This window comes from Meleagris gallopavo, chromosome 5, assembly GCF_000146605.3.
Source record: "Meleagris gallopavo isolate NT-WF06-2002-E0010 breed Aviagen turkey brand Nicholas breeding stock chromosome 5, Turkey_5.1, whole genome shotgun sequence".
In the NCBI taxonomy this organism is placed as follows: Eukaryota; Metazoa; Chordata; class Aves; order Galliformes; family Phasianidae; genus Meleagris; species Meleagris gallopavo.
This window is the reverse complement of record NC_015015.2, coordinates 9,269,902-9,276,507: the sequence shown is the minus strand read 5'-3', so window position 1 is coordinate 9,276,507 and position 6,606 is coordinate 9,269,902.

Genomic DNA, 6,606 nt, shown 5'->3' with positions numbered 1-6,606 from the left:
GTCACATTCAGGACTGGTGGTTAGCAACAGACAGGGATGAGAGCTGTACTGCACATGGTGGATTGAGGAAGCCTTTGGGTCATGGAGTGCAGATATACCACAGTATGGAATACAATAGATGACTGTTCAGAAGGGCTCTATATCAGTAGTGGCAGCAGGAGCCCTGGAATACACACTCACAAACATGGTCCCTGTAAAATATTCTTGGGTGTGTGTGCATGTAGTTTTAAATGTGGCAGTTTAAAGTAGCAGGTTAATCTGGCTAGAAAGGAGCCTGTTTCCCCTTGATGCAGACGGCAGTATGTCTGATGAATCTTGCTTGAAAGGAACTCCCTGAAGTTGATAGCATCAATGAAGAAGTTGGACTCAGTCTAGCTTTGATAGAAATATCAGGTATGAAAACCCTCTCAACCTGCCTAGCTGTCAGAAGCACTACCAAAGGCATACTAATGTTCTAAGCCTTTGCTATGATAATCTATACTGTGCACAGAGCAGATTCTGAACTATTTGAACTTAATTATTTTTGTGATGACCTGCACTGGGCAGGAATGTGAGCAGGGGTGAAAACTCCCAAGTTGTATCTTAATGGAATGGACTGATTCTGTGACTGTTGCAGTCACTTCCTGGCTCCTTTTCACAAGAGCTTCTGATTTAGAAATGTATTATGAAAGTCAACTCCTATGCAAGCTTTTCCAGGCTACTTAGCTTTTCAATTCCACCCTTCCTCCCCTCCCCCAATCATATTGGTTGGAGAGCTTTTGTTTAGGTTATGTGCCTCGTGCGATATACATGCAAAAGTAAGCACTGTTCCTTGAATATTTGGCTTTTAGAGTTGATAAAGTTCCCTTTAAACGCGTTCCATACTTCTTCCTCTCCAGACAATTTCATTTAAGGTTTAGTTGGTATGTTGACTTGCTTTTTTGGAGGGAGAGAGAGGCTCATACTATGCTTTGGATACTATATCCATTTGGACCTATTGTGCCAACTGTCCAAAAGTTCTGGTGTGCTTTTTTTCTTCCCTTCCCTCCATGCAGAAAATGCCCAATACCCAAATCCAAATTGTGATCACATGCCTGTGGGTACTGAAGAACCTGTTTTTAACATCAGTTCAAAATTGAAAGGGGAAATGTTGTGTTTTTATGTTCATAATGGTTCAGCTCTTACTTTAGAAGGTATCATTGCTTTTCTTTGCTTTACACTTTTTATCACTTGCTTGTTCTCTTTGGTAATCCAAGTAGCAGTGCAAAACAACTGTTTGAAACAAAATATTTTTTTTTCAATAAGTCCCAGCTGGAAAGTAAAGCCAAGGAACAAAAAGTGTCCCACTTTAAAATTATCTCTTTATATTTTTTTTCTTTTTCTTCACCCAGTAATGCATTACAAATATGAAATGCAGTAAATATAGTTTATGAATATTTCTATCAGTGTAAGTAATTTCTATAGCAGAGTAGTGATGAGTGGTATTACATAGGGGTCCTTTGGTTGCCCATTCCTAGCCAGCATCCATCCCTGTGCTGTGATAACAGAATTTGGTCTGTTCCAAACATGGATACTCTTTTTGTCTGTGGCCATCCATCACCAGCCACCTCTGTGCTGATATTCAGAGCTCAGACTCAGTACGGCAATGGCAGAGCCATGTGCCAAACACATATCACTGCAGTGTATGCAGGCAGGTTCTATGCTGTTCTCCTGGATTTATGAACACTTGGAGCCCTGGGTAGCGATATGCAAGAATGTTGCTTTTGAAAGATGCTGCAGCAAAGCCCATACTATTTCGTGCAGTGTGGATTTTTCTGCAGCAGAGATGAATAATGTTTTTCTAACTCTTGGAATCTTTTTTTTTCTTGCACTTTGTTTTTCTTCATTTTTTGGGAAGGTATTGCTGAGAGAGGGTAGAAATTGTGCTGCACATTTTCTTCCAAAAATACTGCTTCTACTTTCAGAAGCAATATCTCTTCTAATCTATTCTGGTAAAGATGGGTCCAGCTTACAAGGACAAAAAAGGAAAGCAGTTATAAAGCTATCCAAGTAATTTTTGTTTTTTGTTTTCTTATGTAAATGTTCCCTAGAGCGGAGTTTGGTGTCTTAACCTAAATTTTCTGGTTTTTCACCACCCTCTGGCTGACTTCTCTGAGATCCTCTTTGCAGTTTCCCAGTATCATTCAGTGGCTGGTTTTTGGTGTTGAGCTGACAGTTCTGTAGCCGAGGAACATCTCCAACTTGGCAGTACTTTTTGTTGTTGTTTTTTCTTTCTTATTCGTGGTTCCCATGGATTTTGGAGCAACTGATAATATCGATATATGATATCATCATCAATATGATGAGCCACAGGAAGTATTGCATGCTAACTTGCATTTAAAAATTAAAATATTGCTCAGAATGTTTTATTTCTATGATGATCAGTACTGCCACACTGTCTTTGTTTTCAGTAGGTTAATCCTGGTTATCGATCTGAAAGTATGATGCCTGCAGATGAAGGCAGCTTAGCTGAATGAGTTACTGTGTTTTGGAGCAGTTGGTGTCTTGTGGCTGTTTTTTTCCCATGTTCAGCTCCTGGATAATTGCTGCTGCCCCAATAATGAGAGAGAAACCACAACTTGCAATGTGCTACTGAAAGCTTTGGTCCTGAATTCTGTGACAGTTAACATCCCTGCTGTTCTTTTTCCTCCTCCTTTTCCCAAGACACACCCTGGGCAATTTGCTTCAGCATGGCCTCTGCTTCATAGTTTTTCTTAAAAAGAGGAAAAGAAACATTAGTTTTCTTTCTTAGACTAATCCTGTAGGAAAAAAAGTCCGTCAATCTCATTTTGGTATCTGCTGTTCTCTGGCTTTCACTGCATGGCACATCTAGGTCTCTTCAACTGATGGCTTCGAGCAGTTAGGTTTGAGCAGCAGCAGCAGTGCCCTTTACTTTTCTCTGCCCTCTCCCTTTGCTGTGACTGGCTGCAGGAAGGGGTTAGCCATGCTGGCTGGGGGCTCCCACTGCAGACAGCAGTAAGGCGTAGAGGCTGGTTGGGCCCTTTACCCTGCACTCTTTGTTGGGGAGAAATGCTGCAAGTGTGGCAGCACGTCCTTGGGCGCTGCTGAGCTCGGCTCTGCTGTGAGAGCCCATCTTGCTGTCGTGTCCTACATTATCGCTGTTCTCAAAGTGACATGAACTGACAGTATTTCCGTAATTGCTGACTAAGAGTCTGCTTTTTCCTGGTTTGTGCATTTGTTCTTTTTTCATGGTGTACTTACTTCCATAATTATGTCTCCTTGTGTACAAAGGGAAGACTGTACTACAGGAAGTGCTGCTGCCACATGTGGCTCAATTGTGTTGGTATAGCTACATCCATACCAGGCATTTTGCTGACTGGTTGCTGATTAGCTGACTAGTTCTGTCAGATAGTGAGTTTGTTCTCTTTATGTGCTTCTCAGGCACAGTTGTGCCATATAGGTTTTCCATGTGACCTGGGGAGGATGCGGGGCTGCGATGGGAGTGTGATGTGGACCCTGGCAGCTGTGTAATGCAAGGTGGTGTGGGAGCTGATGTAGTGTTGGTAGCTCAATGGAAAATAGGATATTAATCACTGCCTGAGGTTATTAGACTCCTGTCCTAACATACTACTGAAAGTGGGCAATCTTGTACTGATAAACCAGCCAGCCCACTGCTTGTTCTGTGATAAGTTGCTATACCTCAGCTGTTCAGAGTGTGAGCTTGAAATTTTTAGTGTCATAATAGGAAGAGAAAGGCAGGACTTGCAAAGAGCTTAAAGTTTGTCTGTTTAACAGTTTTCACTGATGGCTTTTTCATAACATCATTTAACTTGAATAATGGGCACCTTTTCTTAAGAGGTGCACTTAGTTGCTGGATGATGTTAAATTCTTTATGGTGTACATTTTTTCCTCTTGTGCTCCCAACCTAGGAGAAATACAGGCATAAGCTGTCTACTGTTGTTTATACTGTGTTTCTAATTTATTACAGCAGAGCTGAGAAATGTTCTTTTTTACAATTAGTCTAAGCAGGAGTTAGATTTTATTATCTTGTTTACATATAACAATAGCCCCCTAAAGAACGAGGCTTAATCATTTAAAGTTGGCTTTGAAGATATTTACTACATGGAAACTCGGGACCCTTTAATAGAGCCTTTAGCAGCCCTGCTAGAAATAAGAGGTTTTAAATACTTAACTGTAAGCTGCATTCTTTAAACAAACAAAAAACCAGGACAAAACCCCAAAACCCTCAAGTTGAATACTTCTTTGTTTAACTATCTAGAAAGCTCTTGAAGTAGTGTGTGGTCCTTATGTGTGCATTAATATTGGCCAATTAAATTATAAATTCCCTGAAATTTCTATTCATCCTAACACAATTTTCTATTATTCTTAAAATTCCTGTGCTCTTTGTTGCACCTTACAGGAAGCTTGCATGCATGAAAGAAGGAGGTTATGTGGGAGATGGTAAAAACGAAAGAGAACAAGATCTTGAATGTTACTTTTTTTGCCTCATTTTTATCCATGAATAATTACTGGAAAAATTATCTACCCCATAGATGGCACTTTTGCATGAAGAAATTCATCCTGCTTATTAGCTCTATTTAGGAAAGCATCATTCTTAGGTAAAGAAACTAAGTCAGTGACTTAAGTTGTGTGAAGTGATGTGTGTGTCTGGCCCTGGTTTATTAGCCATTTAGGTTCTTTCTGGGATCCAGTACAGGCACACACATAGTTTAATGCAGAATGATTCATAATGAGAAATCAGTAATAAATTAATGCTAATGATAAATATCGTTGCTGTGAACTTGTTCACGTTTTTCTCCAGTCCATGAGCATGAAAGCTCTAGGGTATGTGGCAAGCCCAACTGGCTGTCAGACGTGGGTTTAATTGACTTCAGCCTGAAGGATCTGTAAAATACCCAGGTGTACTTGGGTACTCTCTGCCTGTGTATAAACATGTATTCATGAGGATGCTCTTGTTAGATAAATGCATTCAAGACTTAATGCATGCAGGTACCAGATTAAAAAAAAATCCTCCCCAAAATGATGTGAGATGCCAGGTTCCACTTTCCTACATCAGTGTGTGGACTATGAGCTATGTCAGATGCACAAGCTATCTGGGTGAATCCAAATTACAAATGCCTCCAGCAAAGAACAGCCCACCGTTATGGACCTCATCGCTGATTCTCATGGTCACAGTAAGGTGGCTTACGATGGCTTGCAAGATTGCTTGGAGTTTCTGGAGCTCCCTGCTAAGAGTCAGCCTTTGTTTTGGCAATTTTGTGCTAATAACTGTTGGCATGCGACTTGCAGCAGCAGTGTGCATCTTTCCTGCTTGAGAAGACTTAGATTCTTTTTCCTATGATCTGTCTACATCAATAGTTTTCATTGTGTTTCCACTTCTCTTTTTCTAGTGGAAAAGAAGATTTTTGAAATGAAAATTGAAGGACAGAACTTGGATGTTTTGCAGGTGTTTACCATATGAAACAGGAATTGATAGCAGGAGTATAAAGTTGATTGTAAAACTTGCTAGAATTATGTTTAGCTTTATTCTAATATATTGACTGCTTTAAATCTTTTTGTAGTAATAAAAACCTGTATATTTTTGCTCTATATTTTGAGTAAAACATGAAGTAAATCCTTAGAGCAAAGGTAATAAGAAGCATTTGTATACACAAGTCACAATCAGTGTAAAATAAATGATTACCTTTGTTGTGCTAACATCACAGAATAATAATTGGGCTAACCACTGGAATCAAAAGTTACAGTTTATGATGGCATAGGTGTTATGATGCCACTTGTTTTTTAAAACTTATTTCTCAGAATTATGTCAGTGTTTCTGATCAGAAGTTTGACTGTGTGCTGCTTACAGATGCTTGAAAACATGTGCGTTGTTGTTCATTTGAAACACTGTGCATAAGCTTTGCAGAATGAGTCCTGAAAGGTTTTAGTGATAATCACTGGGCAGGACTTCTTGCGTTCTTGTACAGGCAGAGGAACGGTTCTGCCTTATCTGAACCCCACTGTAGCGGGTGCAGGTTTCTGAGCCTCCAACCATTGCACGATGCATGTGGCCCATTGGGCAGCATCCTGGGCTTTGTCCATGCCAGTGCTATGTTTGCATGAATTCAGACTTGCAAGCTGCTGGCTCTAGGGACTCATCTCACTTTACTGTCAGTGTCTTAGTGTATGCCTCCTGTAAAACCAGAAACTGCAGACCAGCAACATATAGAAATAAAGAGGATTATTTTTAAGTTTTCATCTTTAAATTGCATGGAATGAGACTTTATCTATGTGACAGATAAAATAAAATTATCTATCTGTAGGATTTTGTTTCCTTCCTTATGTATCTAAAATATTAATTGCAAAGCTAGTGTGCTTGTATGCATGCTTTCAGCTATATTTTATTCTGGGCAGATGTAGCAGGTTAAATCAGCACAGCTGCACTTGTTTGGAAGGCTGCGTGAGATGTCTCGTATGACTTCGGCAAAACAAGCTGATAGCATGTACAGTAACCTTTTAAGTTCATAGGCACAGAATGTCTCAGTAGGAACTGTTTTGAATTCCATACTTGGCCTGAGAAGTTATTTTGCAGGAGTTATGTGGAAGACAGCTCTTTATATTAAAAAA